Source organism: Phyllobates terribilis, unplaced genomic scaffold (genome assembly GCF_046119375.1).
Source record: "Phyllobates terribilis strain yellow unplaced genomic scaffold, ASM4611937v1 Scaffold_924__1_contigs__length_538081, whole genome shotgun sequence".
NCBI lineage: Eukaryota > Metazoa > Chordata > Amphibia > Anura > Dendrobatidae > Phyllobates > Phyllobates terribilis.
Window position 1 is genome coordinate 310,581 of NW_027363684.1, and position 16,170 is coordinate 326,750.

At 52.4% G+C, this 16,170-nt stretch overlaps 1 pseudogene; it reads left to right on the top strand.

The window, feature by feature from the left end:
- LOC141240615 (uncharacterized) overlaps positions 1–16,170 on the top strand; it is a 98,080-nt pseudogene that overhangs the window by 75,000 nt on the left and 6,910 nt on the right.

Consider the following 16,170-nt stretch of genomic DNA (forward strand, 5'->3'; position numbering starts at 1 on the left):
GTACCTCCCAAATACAGCCAGCACCCCATGTACCTCCCAAATACAGCCAGCACCCCATGTACCTCCAAATACAGCCAGCACCCCATGTACCCCCGCATACAGCCTGCACCCCCATATCCCTCCCACATGCCGCCATTACTGCCCGTGTGCACAGCCCCTCATACAGCCGCACAGTATGTCCTCCAGAGAGATAGAGTGAGCAATCGCCTTAGAAGCCCCCTGATTAGTGCTGCCCCCCTGTGTGACGCCCCCTCAGTATAACCAGTATGGAGCGGCTGTAGGACTCGTCCTTATAGACCGCGCTGTGTGCACAGGAGCCTCAGTGCAGGAACTCCATCTCCTCACCTCTGCAGTGACACCGAGGAGGGGGCGGAGCTCTGAGGAGGGGCGGAGCTCTGAAGAGGGGCGTGGGCGGAGCTCTGAGGAGGGGCGTGGGCGGAGCTCTGAGGAGGGGGAGTGGGCGGAGCTCTGAGGAGGGGGAGTGGGCGGATCTCTGAGGAGGGGGCGGAGTTCTGAGGAGGAGGCGTGGGCAGAGCTCAGAGGAGGGGCGTGGGCAGAGTTCTGCGCAGGGGCGTGGGCGGAGCCCTGAGGAGGGGCGTCTTATTCGTGGCCCGGGGCCCCACATGCTGAGGGCTCAGTGCTGGAGTCCCCGCCCTGTACACAGACAGCAGCCTCCGCTGTGACTCCATCCATCACCACTGGGGCTGACACCAGAGAGCAACAGAGCGCAACACAGACCTATACCGAGCGGGAGGCGCTGCGGTGACGTCATCACATCACATGGCCTTCACATCTCTCCGGAGCCCCGCCCCTGATCACATGGCGGTGACGTCACCACAGGTCCTTCACCGCCTCTCTCCTGGGCTCCGCCCCCTGATCACATGGCGGTGACGTCACCACAGGTCCTCCCGCTCTCAGTGCAGCAGCTCCGTCCTGGTTGTGCGCAGCTCTTGCTCTCTGGTATCAGCCAGCAGCAGGTTTCCGCTTCCCGCCATTCCGGTGAGATTACAGGGAGGGTTTGTGGTGAATCTGTGAGAGGAGAGTGTGGGGTGAGATCAGAGCTGTTCCTGTGGAGGCTCCTGCTCCATGTGACTGCGGCTCCTCAGTGTTGTATGGGGGATGTGCAGCGGCTCCTCCTCACCTCACCGCCCCCGCTGGAGGTGGAGTTACCACGGTGACCGACCCCCACTGGAGGTGGAGTTACCATGGTGACCGACCCCCACTGGAGGTGGAGTTACCACGGTGACCGCCCCCGCTGGAGGTGTAGTTACCACGGTGACCGTCCTCCGCTGGAGGTGGAGTTACCACGATGACCGTCCCCCGCTGGAGGTGGAGTTACCACGGTGACCGCCCCCGCTGGAGGTGGAGTTACCACGGTGACCGCCCCCCGCTGGAGGTGGAGTTACCACGGTGACCGCCCCCGCTGGAGGTGGAGTTACCACGGTGACCGCCCCCGCTGGAGGTGGAGTTACCACGGTGACCGTCCCCCGCTGGAGGTGGAGTTACCACGGTGACCGTCCCCCGCTGGAGGTGGAGTTACCACGGTGACCGTACCCCGCTGGAGGTGGAGTTACCACGATGACCGTCCCCCGCTGGAGGTGGAGTTACCACGATGACCGTCCCCCGCTGGAGGTGGAGTAACCACGGTGACCGTCCCCCGCTGGAGGTGGAGTAACCACGGTGACCGTCACCCGCTGGAGGTGTAGTTACCACGGTGACCGTCCCCCGCTGGAGCTGTAGTTACCACGGTGACCGTCTGCTGGAGCTGTAGTTACCACGGTGACCGTCCGCTGGAGGTGTAGTTACCACTGTGACCGTCCCCTGTTGGCGGTGTAGTTACCATGGTGACAGTCCTCTGCTGGTGGTGTAGTTTCCACGGTGACCGTCCTCTGCTGGAGGTTTAGTTACCACGGTGACCGTCCTCCCCTGGAGGTTTAGTTACCACGATGGCCGTCCTCCCCTGGAGGTTTAGTTACCACGGTGACCGTCCTCCCCTGGAGGTTTATTTACCACGGTGACCGTCCCCCGCTGGAGGTGTAGTTACCACGGTGACCATCCTCCGCTGGAGGTGTAGTTACTACGGTGACCGACCTCCTACGAGGCTGATAATGTGCGGTCAGATCGGTGGAGGAGGTCGCGGTGGAGTTTGTGGCTTTTCCTCCAGATTCTTCCTGATAAATGTCGGATATTTGGGGCAGAATTCAGTGATTGTTGTTATATCGTCCCCTGTGATCTCCATCTTCTTCTTTATCATGAAGACGCCGGCAGGACGAGATCCCTCCAGCTGATCCAGTGCTCATCCCTCCTTCTCCTGAATGACCCCGAGGATGGACGAGGACGAGACCACCAGAAGATTATTACACTTCACCCTGGAGATCATCTCCCTGCTGAGCGGAGAGGTAACTCCTCTACATTTCTATCAGCTTTATTGTGTTATGTAACAAGTCCGACATCGGGAAGAGGAAATCCAGAAGCGGAAGAGAAGGATTCTTTACTGTAAGAGCAGTGATTGTGTGCAGCTCTCTGCCAGGAGGAGTTGTCATGGGGATTCCCTATAAGAGCTGTAGAGGGGCCTGGATGTCTGTCCTGAGTGTAATAATATTCCAGGTTATGGCCCCAGATTACTGGAGACGGTTATTGATCCCGGGATTTCTACTGATTGTCAGATCTGGAGTCGGGAAGGAATTCTCCCTAAGTGTCTCTCTCCATACACAGGATTACACAATAGTGAGGAAGACACCGGGGGAGGGTGTGACTCCCATCATCCATCTCCAGGAGTCAGGAGGGCGGAGCCCAGACCCCATCACAGAGCCTCCCCCGCACCCCCCTATACATGAGAGGAAGAAGAAGAAGATCCTAGAGCTCAGCAACAAGATGATTGAGCTGCTGAGCGGAGAGGTGACTGCTGGGACATTATACAGGACAGCACTGGAGGATTCTGGGTGATGACTGGAGAGGTGACTGCTGGGACATTATACAGGACAGCAATGGAGGATTCTGGGTGATGAGCAGAGAGGTGACTGCTGGGACATTATACAGGACAGCACTGGAGGATTCTGGGTGATGACCGGAGAGGTGACTGCTGGGATATTATACAGGACAGCACTGGAGGATTCTGGGTGATGAGCGGAGAGGTGACTGCTGGAACATTATACAGGACAGCACTGGAGGATTCTGGGTGATAACCGGAGAGGTGACTGCTGGGATATTATACAACACAGCACTGGAGGATTCTGGGTGATGACCGGAGAGGTGACTGCTGGAACATTATAGAGGACAGCACTGGAGGATTCTGGGTGATGACCGGAGAGGTGACTGCTGGGATATTATACAGGACAGCACTGGAGGATTCTGGGTGATGACCGGAGAGGTGACTGCTGGGACATTATACATGACGGCACTGGAGGATTCTGGGTGATGACCGAAGAGGTGACTGCTGGGACATTATACAGGACGACACTGGAGGATTCTGGGTGATGACCTGAGAGGTGACTGCTGGGACATTATAATGGACAGTACTGAAGGATTCTTGGTGATGAGCGGAGAGTTGACTGCTGGGACATTATACATGACGGCACTGGAGGATTCTGGGTGATGAGTGGAGAGGTGACTGCTGGGATATTATACAGGACAGCACTGGAGGATTCTGGGTGATGACTGATGGGACATTATACAGGACAGCACTGGAGGATTCTGGGTGATGACCGGAGAGGTGACTGCTGGGACATTATTCAGGACGGCACTTGAGGATTCTGGGTGATGACCGGAGAGGTGACTGCTGGGACATTATTCAGGATGGCACTGGAGGATTCTGGGTGATGACCGGAGAGGTGACTGCTGGGACATTATACAGGACGACACTGGAGGATTCTGGGTGATGACCTGAGAGGTGACTGCTGGGACATTATAATGGACAGTACTGAAGGATTCTTGGTGATGAGCGGAGAGTTGACTGCTGGGACATTATACAGGACAGCACTGGAGGATTCTGGGTGATGACCGGAGAGGTGACTGATGGGACATTATACAGGACAGCACTGGAGGATTCTAGTTGATGAACGGAGAGGTGACTGCTGGGACATTATACAGGACAGCACTGGGGGATTCTTGGTGATGAGCGGAGAGATGACTGCTGGGATATTATACAGGACGGCACTGGAGGATTCTGGGTGATCAGCGGAGAGGTGACTGCTGGGACATTATACAGGACAGCACTGGAGGATTCTGGGTGATGACCGGAGAGGTGACTGCTGGGACATTATACAGGACAGCACTGGAGGATTCTAGTTGATGAGCGGAGAGTTGACTGCTGGGACATTATACAGGACAGCACTGGAGGATTCTGGGTGATGACTGGAGAGGTGACTGCTGGGACATTATACAGGACGGCACTGGAGGATTCTAGTTGATGAGCGGAGGTGTGACTGCTGGGACATTATACAGGACGGCACTGGAGGATTCTGGGTGATGACCGGAGAGGTGACTGCTGGGACATTATACAGGACAGCACTGGAGGATTCTGGGTGATGATTGGAGAGGTGACTCCTGGGACATTATACAGGACAGCACTGGAGGATTCTGGGTGATGAGCGGAGAGTTGACTGCTGGGACATTATACAGGACGGCACTGGAGGATTCTGGGTGATGAGCAGAGCGGTGACTGCTGGGACATTATACAGGACGGCACTGGAGGATTCTAGTTGATGAGCACAGGTGTGACTGCTGGGTCATTATACAGGACGGCACTGGAGGATTCTGGGTGATGACTGGAGAGGTGACTGCTGGGGCATTATGCAGGACAGCACTGGAGGATTCTGGGTGATGAGCAGAGAGGTGACTGCTGGGACATTATACAGGACAGCACTGGAGGATTCTGGGTGATGACTGGAGAGGTGACTGCTGGGGCATTATACAGGACAGCACTGGAGGATTCTGGGTGATGAGCGGAGAGGTGACTGCTGGGACATTATACAGGACGGCACTGGAGGATTCTGGGTGATGACCGGAGAGGTGACTGCTGGGACATTATACAGGACGGCACTGGAGGATTCTGGGTGATGACCGGAGAGGTGACTGCTGGGACATTATACAGGACAGCACTGGCGGATTCTGGGTGATGACGGTGTTGTTGTTGTCAGGTTCCTATAAGGTGTCAGGACGTCGCTGTCTATCTCTCCATGGAGGAGTGGGAGTATCTAGAAGGACACCAGGATCGGTACCAGGAGGTGATGATGGAGGAGCTCCGGCCTCTGACATCACCAGGTGAGAGGAGACTCTTGTTGGCTCCGGTGGATGTGATGACGTCTCTCAGCCTCGTCCTATAATAGATGATTTTTCTCCAGACTTGCTCTGGTTTTCTCTACATTTTCTCACAGCTTTCATTCCCTGATTATTCTCTTCTGATCTGTGAGTCGCGGTTTCTCCTCTGTCGTCTTCATCAGTCTTGAGTCTTCGTCCTCGGCGGCTTCTTTCAGAATCTTTCACCTTCCTTAGAGCATCGGTCACATTTTGTCTGCAGATGTCCCAGCGCTTCTGTCCTTTCTCTCCTGTGAGATATTTCGGTACCTGAGTCTGTCGTGGATTGTTACTCAGCAGAGTCGGGGTTAATTTACTGGTGATTTTCCCCCTAATCCGCTGTCGCTCGTCCGTCCCTCAGAATCGGTGCCGGCTCAATGTCGTCATCAGTCGTGGTTGGGCGTCCGGCTCCTCCCTCTTGGCTGACACTTGTGTGACCTTCCTTGGTCTCCTCCGTTCATTCTTCTTTTTTGTGACAAATCACTTTCTCCATACTGAGCACAAAGTCCTGGATAAATATCGGCATCGGACCGTCCCTCAGACCCCGAAACACGAGTCCTGACATGAAGATGGAGCGTGGTGGAGCCGATCACCCCCCAGAGCCTGACATGGGGGCTCCAGCAGTTCTCGGCCCCCGCGTCTATTCACCACTCGCTCTGCCGGCGGAGAAGCACAGAACTTTCCGCACTGGAGGAGAAGGTCGGATCACCGCGCACTCCTCTCTATAGGGGGTAATGTGTCTCCTGGAGGAGAGCGGAGATTCTGAGTACGGAGAGTTATAGGCCGTGCAATGCCCCATGGGAAATAAGATATGCAGAGAACGGGGTCTCTAGCGCCACCTACAGGAGGCAGCAATCATAGGAGTCAATAGCAATGTTTCAACCCCATCCTGTTGGGGAAAATTTCCATTTTTTTCATTTTTTTTTCCTCTCCTTCCATCAGCATTTCTATTTTCTATCCACAGATGTTTGAGGTTTTGTGGTTTTTTCACAGGACACATTGTGCATTTTACCATATAATGTGCTGAAATCAGGAAAAAAAATCCAGCTGCGGTGAGACAGTTAGTGAAAAAAAACCAAAACGCAATTCCACATTTATATTTTGTTTTTTGTTTCTCTGCATTTATTGGGCGGTAAGAACGACCTTGTGGCGATTTTCCAGGTCAGAACAGGTACAGCGATTCCAAACTTGTTTTTTTGTTTTTTGAATATATTTTTTGGGTTAAACAGATTCTGTGGCATCGGACCAGACAATCTCTCCTTGGCTCCCCGTGTGCATCAGTAAGCGCCCATGACCCCGGTGCCTGCTCTCTAGTTGTCCTTTCTACACATCGATAGGTACTAACCGCTGTGTACCGGGTGCTCCCCACAACACTGTCCTTCCAGGTTCTGTGACTTCATCCGTCAGCCGTACATGTGCCCTTTTTTCCTCCTTCAGAGACAAACGCAGAACTTTTCAGCACTTGCTGCCTATTTTAGTGTTTATATCGAGGTGGATGCGGAGATTTATGTCTATTTAAAAAGGAATAAAAACGCATTAACTCGTGTCTTTTTTGGCTCTCAAAATACAATCACTGGTAAATGGTCACCGTCCTTCCCTCAATCTCTATACAGTAAATTAGGAGAGAAGAAACCGATAGATGGAAATGTGGAGCTTTCTCCAGCTCCTCTGTGGTTCCGTCCCTGGTGGAGACGAGACTTGGAGAAGTTGTGTTTCTTAGTACGGCTTCTCCATCTGACTGACGAGGGTCTTCTCTGTCCCTCTCCTCAGGGTCCTCATCCTCCGAGTGCAGAGCAGAGAGCATTAGGCTTTGGCCTCGCTGATTATCACTTCATAGTTGAGGCCACAATGTGCTGGGACCTCTGTACCGGGGGTGAGGACCACAACAATGTAATTTATTCCCTGATGCATAAACCTAGAATTACTGGTTCTGAGAGACGAGTCTCGTATATAGACAGATACACGGCAGGTCATGTATTCAGTCTCTGTGTCTCCACAGATGGATCCAGGAGGAGAAATCCACCAGAGAGATGTCCCCATCCTCTGTATCCCCAGGACTGTCCAGGGGAGAATCACAACATCCCGGAGGATCATCAGGTAGATGACACTGAAGTCCCCACAACATCTGACCATGAAGTGATGGGACCTGAGCCCATCTTACATTTTTATTTTTAGGGTGAAGATCTGATTGGTAATAAGATTGAGGTTATCGATGAAGAAGAAGAGATGATGGATTCATGGACCAATCAGCAGGGTGAGAAGGGGAGACTGTCATATCTGTTCTCTGGTCACCTACTACTACTCCCGTCATCTCATCACATGACACAATCTATTCCATCAGTGAATTCATCATCTTTCCGCCATCCCATTCACCCCCCCCCCCCCAACTGACCTATCTATCAATGTCAATGGCTGTCCACTCTCCCCAGTCCCTCAAGCTCGCTGCCTTGGAGTAACCCTGGACTCTGATCTCTCCTTCAAACCACATATCCAAGCCCTTTCCACTTCCTGCCGACTCCAACTCAAGAATATCTCCTGGATCCGCACATTCCTCAACCATGAATCTGCAAAAACACTAGTGCACGCCCTCATCATCTCCCGCCTCGACTACTGCAACCTCTTGCTCTGTGGCCTTCCCTCTAACACTCTCGCACCCCTCCAATCTATCCTAAACTCTGCTGCCCGACTAATTCACCTGTCCCCCCGCTATTCCCCGGCCTCTCCTCTCTGTCAATCTCTTCACTGGCTCCCCATTGCTCAGAGACTCCAGTTCAAAACCCTAACCATGACATACAAAGCCATCCACAACCTGTCTCCTCCATATATCTCTGACCTAGTCTCCCGTTATGTTATGCACACGCCCGGGCTAAGCGGCGTGTGCGTGTGATTGGTAGTGATTCCACTGGACCGTGCCGGAGAGTGAATGCCTGGAGGGGCGTGACTAGGTATTCACCCGATCCGACCAGGGTCGCACGACGGCATACGACGCCAGTGCACCAAGGAGGAACCGAGCAGAGGGACCAGGTGCTACTCCAGGACAGACCCCGGACACGGCTGTTGACCCACACAGGGGAATACAGGAACAGGCTGGTAGGCTGGCACACAGACTGGTGGGTATAGGCAGGCACGACTGGTATGCAGGCAGGCGGGTATGCAGGCAGGGGGGTAAAGGCAAGCACAGCTAGAGTGCAGACAGGGAGGCACTAGCAGGTAGGAACACAGGCGGGATAGGACCCAGTACACACCGGGACTCAGGAACAATACAGGCAGAGGGTTACAGGCAAGCACAGCTAGAGTGCAGACAAGGCTGAGCAGGGAGGACAGGGCTCTGTTCACACGGAACAGACAGGAAGGGAAAGACAGAGCCAGATACTCACACAGTACTTGCAGAGACAACAAGCAGGAGTTAGGTACGAGTTCAGACTCTGCAGAAAAAGGAAGGGAACGGACATAGAGGCAAAACAGGTAAAGGACAGGAGAGAGTTCAGACTGGAACTGAGTGTACGGAGGAGACCGACACTGCAGCGGGATACAGGAGCGGGTCTGGGAATACTGCCCCCAGAGAGGCGGGACGAACAGGCAAGGAGCGTGTTCAGACAGGACAGACAAGATACAGGAGCGGGTCTAGGTAATCGGCCCCTAGAAGTCGGGAGGAACAGGCTAGGAGCGAGTTCAGACAGGACAGACAAGATACAGGAGCGGGTCTAGGAAATCGGCCCCTAGAAGGCGGGAGGAACAGGCTAGGAGCGTGTTCAGACAGGACAGACAAGAGAACACAGAAAGGACTCAGTTCAGACACGGGAACTGATACAAAAAGCAGGAGACAAGAGACGGGACCTGGCACCTTCAGAGTGCAAGCACACACTGAAGGAAACACTATGCTCAGGCAGGGATAGAAGGGAGCTGCTGAGCTATATACCAAGTGTCAGACAGCAATAGGCTGAGGACGCACAAGGGGTGTGACCCACAGCAGGTACAAAAGGCAGGAAGTGATCGGGCGCCGCCCTTAAGCAGCAGAAACAGACACAAACAGACAGCATGGAGGGAAGCCAGAGAGACATTCTGGACAGGAGATCAAGTGCGCCCTCTTGCACAGTGGGAGATGGACCACCATGCAAGGACGCCGCCAGGTATGTTACAGTACCTCCCCCCTTACGCCCCCTCTTCTTCAGGCCTGCCAGAATCTTCCGCAGGGAATTCGAGGACCAGTCGTTCACTGGGTTGGAGGGGGACAGAGACTTAAGGGTAATCTCTGCTTCGAGGTACATCTTGTCAAGCTCACAGGAAGAAATAGACGGGTTATCAGGTACATAATGAGGAAAAGTCACTGTCTCTTTGTTATCTGGTGGTATCCCGGAGGATTCAGGAAACAACTGGAGGTCCTCCGCCGGGTCAGAAGAGTGCAGAGGCTCAGAGAAAACAACTGCTTCAGAGTACACTAGGTCGGACTCACTGGAGGAAGCAGGCGAGGTATCGGGTACCGAGTATAGGAAAGTCTCTGTCCATTCACCACCAGGTGGCACCCCGAAGGGTTCTGGAGACAGCTGGCGGTCCTCCACCTGGTCAGAGGGGTGTAGAGACTCACGGGTAACCTCTGCTTCAGAGTACACTAGGTCGGACTCACTGGACGAAGCAAGCGAGGTATCAGATCCAGGATATAGGAAAGTCTCTGTCCATTCACCACCAGGTGGCACCCCGAAGGATTCTGAACACAACTGGAGGTCCTCCGCCTGGTCGGAGGGGTGTAGAGACTCAGGAGTAACCTCTGCTTCGGAGTACACTAGGTTGGACTCACTGGACGAAGCGAGCGAGGTATCAGGTACAGAGTATAAGAAAGTCTCTGTCCATTCACCACCAGGTGGCACCCCGAAGGATTCTGAACACAACTGGAGGTCCTCCGCCTGGTCGGAGGGGTGTAGAGACTCAGGAGTAACCTCTGCTTCGGAGTACACTAGGTTGGACTCACTGGACGAAGCGAGCGAGGTATCAGGTACAGAGTATAGGAGAGTCTCTGTCCTTTCGCTACCAGGTAGCACCCCGAAGGGTTCAGGAGACAACTGGAGATCCTCCGCCTGGTCGGAGGGGTGTAGAGACTCGGAGGTAACTACCACTTTGGAGTACCCATTGTCAGGCTCACAGGACGAAGCGGACAAAGTATTGAGTACCGGGTGTAGAGAAGTCTCTCTCCATTTGTCATCGAGTGGTATCCCGGAGGGTTCAGGAGGCAACAGGGGATCCTCCGCCAGGTAGTAGAGGTGCACAGACTCTGAGGTAACCACAGCTTTGGAGCATCCTTGGACATGCACACCGGTTAAAGAGAAAGAAGCATCAGATGCCGGGTGCAGGAAGTTCTCCTGTGTGGAGTCTGGATGGGCAGAAGTCTCTTCGGCCAGGAGAACTGGTGCACTACCCACGCACATTACCCATTGGGGTTTCTCCGGGATACAGGGAGATGAAGCTTCAGTAGGGACTTCAAGGTTGGGGTCAGGAGGTCTCAGGGAGGACAGACCCTGGCGTGACGGCTTGCCTCTAAGTCTAGCACGTCTGGACTGCCTCTTGAGGTTGAGAGAAGTATTCCGGAAAGCGTAGTCACCCTGTGAGGATTCTGGGTGGGCAGTAGTCTCATTGGGCTGGAGGACTATTGCGCTACCCACACACATTACCCGTCGGGGCTGCTCCGGGATATTGGGAAGTGAAGCTTCAGCAGGGGCTTCAGAGTTAGGGTCCTCGAAGACCATACGAAAGGCCACCAGGAAGGCCTGCAGGTCAAGGATGACAGGATCCCATGCTTCCCATAGGGGGGTGACCCATTTCAAGGCATCACCCGCTAGGTAGTCAATCATAAAGGCCACTTTAGCCCAATCGGAAGGAAAATAGAGAGGGTAGGCCTTAAAGTGTAGCATGCATTGCTCCACAAATGCACGACACTGTCTTGGATCCCCATAGTAACGTGGCGGATCCGCAGGAACGAGAGCTGATAGATCCATCTGGACGGGTGCGTAATTCGCCTGGAACTCAGCTAAAGGGGGAAAAAAAATTTATTTATTTATTTTAATGCATGTATTCGCTGGAAAACTTCTCAGAAAGCGAAGGCCGTGGGGCTCAACGGGAACCATGGCCTGAGCATGCTGTTATGCACACGCCCGGGCTAAGCGGCGTGTGCGTGTGATTGGTAGTGATTCCACTGGACCGTGCCGGAGAGTGAATGCCTGGAGGGGCGTGACTAGGTATTCACCCGATCCGACCAGGGTCGCACGACGGCATACGACGCCAGTGCACCAAGGAGGAACCGAGCAGAGGGACCAGGTGCTACTCCAGGACAGACCCCGGACACGGCTGTTGACCCACACAGGGGAATACAGGAACAGGCTGGTAGGCTGGCACACAGACTGGTGGGTATAGGCAGGCACGACTGGTATGCAGGCAGGCGGGTATGCAGGCAGGGGGGTAAAGGCAAGCACAGCTAGAGTGCAGACAGGGAGGCACTAGCAGGTAGGAACACAGGCGGGATAGGACCCAGTACACACCGGGACTCAGGAACAATACAGGCAGAGGGTTACAGGCAAGCACAGCTAGAGTGCAGACAAGGCTGAGCAGGGAGGACAGGGCTCTGTTCACACGGAACAGACAGGAAGGGAAAGACAGAGCCAGATACTCACACAGTACTTGCAGAGACAACAAGCAGGAGTTAGGTACGAGTTCAGACTCTGCAGAAAAAGGAAGGGAACGGACATAGAGGCAAAACAGGTAAAGGACAGGAGAGAGTTCAGACTGGAACTGAGTGTACGGAGGAGACCGACACTGCAGCGGGATACAGGAGCGGGTCTGGGAATACTGCCCCCAGAGAGGCGGGACGAACAGGCAAGGAGCGTGTTCAGACAGGACAGACAAGATACAGGAGCGGGTCTAGGTAATCGGCCCCTAGAAGGCGGGAGGAACAGGCTAGGAGCGAGTTCAGACAGGACAGACAAGATACAGGAGCGGGTCTAGGAAATCGGCCCCTAGAAGGCGGGAGGAACAGGCTAGGAGCGTGTTCAGACAGGACAGACAAGAGAACACAGAAAGGACTCAGTTCAGACACGGGAACTAATACCGCAAAGCAGGAGACATACAGGACTCAGTTCAGACACGGGAACTGATACCGAAAAGCAGGAGACATACAGGACTCAGTTCAGACACGGGAACTGATACAAAAAGCAGTAGACAAGAGACGGGACCTGGCACCTTCAGAGTGCAAGCACACACTGAAGGAAACACTATGCTCAGGCAGGGATAGAAGGGAGCTGCTGAGCTATATACCAAGTGTCAGACAGCAATAGGCTGAGGACGCACAAGGGGTGTGACCCACAGCAGGTACAAAAGGCAGGAAGTGATCGGGCGCCGCCCTTAAGCAGCAGAAACAGACACAAACAGACAGCATGGAGGGAAGCCAGAGAGACATTCTGGACAGGAGATCAAGTGCGCCCTCTTGCACAGTGGGAGATGGACCACCATGCAAGGACGCCGCCAGGTATGTTACACGTTACATACCCGCACGCAACCTCCGATCCTCACAAGATCTCCTTCTCTACTCCCCTCTTATCTCCTCCTCCCACTATCGCATACAAGATTTCTCCCGTGCATCCCCCCCTACTCTGGAACTCTCTACCCCAACACATCAGACTCTCTTCGACCATGGAAACCTTCAAAAGGAGCCTGAAGACCCACCTCTTCCAACAAGCCTACAACCTGCAGTAACCACCACTCCACAAATAGCGCTGCATGACCAGCTCTACCCTCACCTACTGTATCCTCACCCATCCCTTGTAGATTGTGAGCCCTCGCGGGCAGGGTCCTTGCTCCTCCTGTACCAGTCGCTGTCACATTGTGTTCAAGATTATTGTACTTGTTTTTGCTATGTATAACCCATTTCACATGTAAAGCGCCATGGAATAAATGGCGCTATAATAATAATAATAATCACTGTGTGTTTCCTACAGATGGACTCATGAAAAGAAATCCACCAGAGAGATGTCCCCGTCCTCTGTATTCCCAGGACTGTCCAGAGGAGAATCACAACATCCCGGAGAGTCATCAGGTAGACTGTGCTGAGCCCTGTACCGGATCTGTATATGGGGGGACATTTCTGATCGAGGTCATAGATGTCACAGATTTTGATGGTTTCTTGTATTGTGCTGATTGTTACATCTGATATATCAGGAGGAAGATCCGACTAAGAATAAAGTGAAGGACGAGACAGAAGAAGAAGCGATGACGAGGAGGGATCAGCCGTGTGTGAGTGACGGGAAGGAGGAGATTCCGGTAGATGTTTCCACAGGTATGTAATAATGACCGGCGTGTGATGATGATGACTGGCGTATGACGATGATGATTGGCATGTGACTATGATTAGCGGCGTGTGATGATGATGACCGGCGTATGACGATGATGATTGGCATGTGACTATGATTAGCGGTGTGTGATGATGATTGGCATGTGACTATGATCAGCGGCGTGTGATGATGATAATGACCGGTGTGTGATGATGATGATGATGATGACTGGCGTGTGGTGATGATGATGACCGGTGTGTGATATTGTGTGGAGTCTCCGGTGCAGTGAAGCTTTATCCGCTGTCCACATCACAGCAGAAGAGTCCGGTGATGGCGCGGCTGCTCCTGTAGGGTCCGGATGCGCACAGATGACTAACGGGGCCGCCTCCACACCTGTTTTTGATGATTTAGGAATCAAATTCTTAATTTTCCTAATTATATGACTTGTAATATTACTTCCATATTTTTATTACACAAGTTCCGTGCTGCCATATAAATGACTGAGCTTGTGATACAGACAGAACCTTTGGCAGAAGATTCCCTGTAATGAGGCAGATGGAGGCATTGTGGACCCCGTCTGACCTGGATTTGGCATTCTCCGTCTTTTTCAGCGTGCGTAAAAGAGCCGTTAGCACAGTTTTGTGCATCTCTGACAAGATGGACACAGCTGAACAGAGGCCTGACGGTGTCCAGAGTAACTCTGCGGCCACATTATAGTGAATGGATCCCTTGGGGGTGTCATCTGAATCACGTATTTTGTAGATTTAGATAGAAACCCTGATGTAAGTGCTCAGCGTAGAGCGCAGGATAAATGTGATCTAAAATGTTTTGTTCCCCAGAATGCCACCAATAAAAGCTTCTACTCAACCCACGAAAAACAAGTCCCCACTCTGGTTCATCATATTAACAAAAACATAGCGTGTCCACATTATGTGACGTGGCTCCCACCTAATGAAATCCAGCAAAATCTGCTCATCTAAATATCCTCTCCTCCTGTTCCCCACAGTACGCTTAAACCACAAGTTAGCGTCCACATGTTTTGCATTATTGTAGCAAGGAGAGCCCACTTAATTTACAGGGTGCGTGTCTCCAGAAGCTCGAGCTGAGCATAATGTACTAGGCACTGCAGTATACCGGGCACTACTGTGTACTGGGCACTACATCGTATGGGCGCTGTGACGATACATCTTAAAATTTTAATTAGCCAGATGATTAGATTTGTTAAGTCACAGTGGCTCAGTGGTTAGCACTGTAGCCTTGCAGCGCTGGGGCCCTGGGGTCAAATCCCACCAAGGACAACATCTGCAAATAGTTTGTATGTTCTCCCCGTGTTTGCTTGGGTTTCCTATAGGTTCTCCGGTTTCCTCCCACATTCCAAAGACATCCTGATAGGGAATTTATATTATGAGCCCCAATGGGGACAGTGCCCATAATGTCTGTAAAGCGCTGTGGAATCAATGGCGCGATATAAGTGAGTAAAATATATAAATGAATACACTATTATCTTGGTGTTGACTTGTAAATGTTTGTGTATTTATGTGCCTGGTCAATAAGAACAGACCAGTATTTGTATAACCCTGAATATTAACTTCTATTTGTTTGGAAACAAGGATGTTTACTATGCTAAAGACATGTTGCACTAAAAGGCAACTAGATGTTTATTTACAAGACCCCCCTGTGATACCAACTATGTAAATTGATTAGCTCAAACAATGCCCTCCCTAACACCTTACCTGTGAATGTGTACTTGCACAGACAACTGTAGCTATTTTTAAGGGACATGTGCTTCTGTAGTAGTTAGTCTTGAAGCAGAGAATCAGAAAGGAGAATGAGAGACATCCTTCAGGACAGTAGATGGGTAGCATGTCAATTCCATTCAAAGAGACACAGATTTGGATTCTACATGACTCCGGCATAAGGGTATCATCCCTAAATGGAAAGATACGGATCTCTGCTCCATTGACAATCAGAGAACAAGGATACATTTGGGGAGACCAGGTTGGGATGATGAAGTCACTTGGCCCCATGGATATGTTGTTTGGAGTTGCCGGGAGGGACCCACTGGTCGCCTGGAACCCATGGAGACATTCAAAGAAGCCAGATTGGGACCCACTGGTCACCTGGCCCCATAGAAACTCTTGGAAAAGCCAGGGTGGGACCCTCAGGTCAACTGGCCTTGTACCTTGATGGACTACTAGCTTCCTAAGCTTACCGCTACCTTCTCTCTGTGGGGACCCGCCATAAGCGAGAAGCCACTGGTTGAGGTAGTTGGCCCTGGAAGTTTCCAAAGTCGCAGCTGTTCTATCCCAGGCGGGCGTAGTGGAATGGTGAGACTGTGTAATGTTGTACCATCTTAGGTATTTGCTGGGACTGTTCTGTGTGTTTATTGTCCTCTTTGTGGGTCAGTAAAGTATTGCCACGCTGTTTTACCCTCACCCTGTGTTGTCTTAGTAGCATATCGCCCATGGAAGACCCCGGGTCTTCACAGGCACTATAATGGAATATTTGCATTTTCACTTTGCAACATCCACTGCTGCTCGTTTCTGAAAATCATTGATGGAGT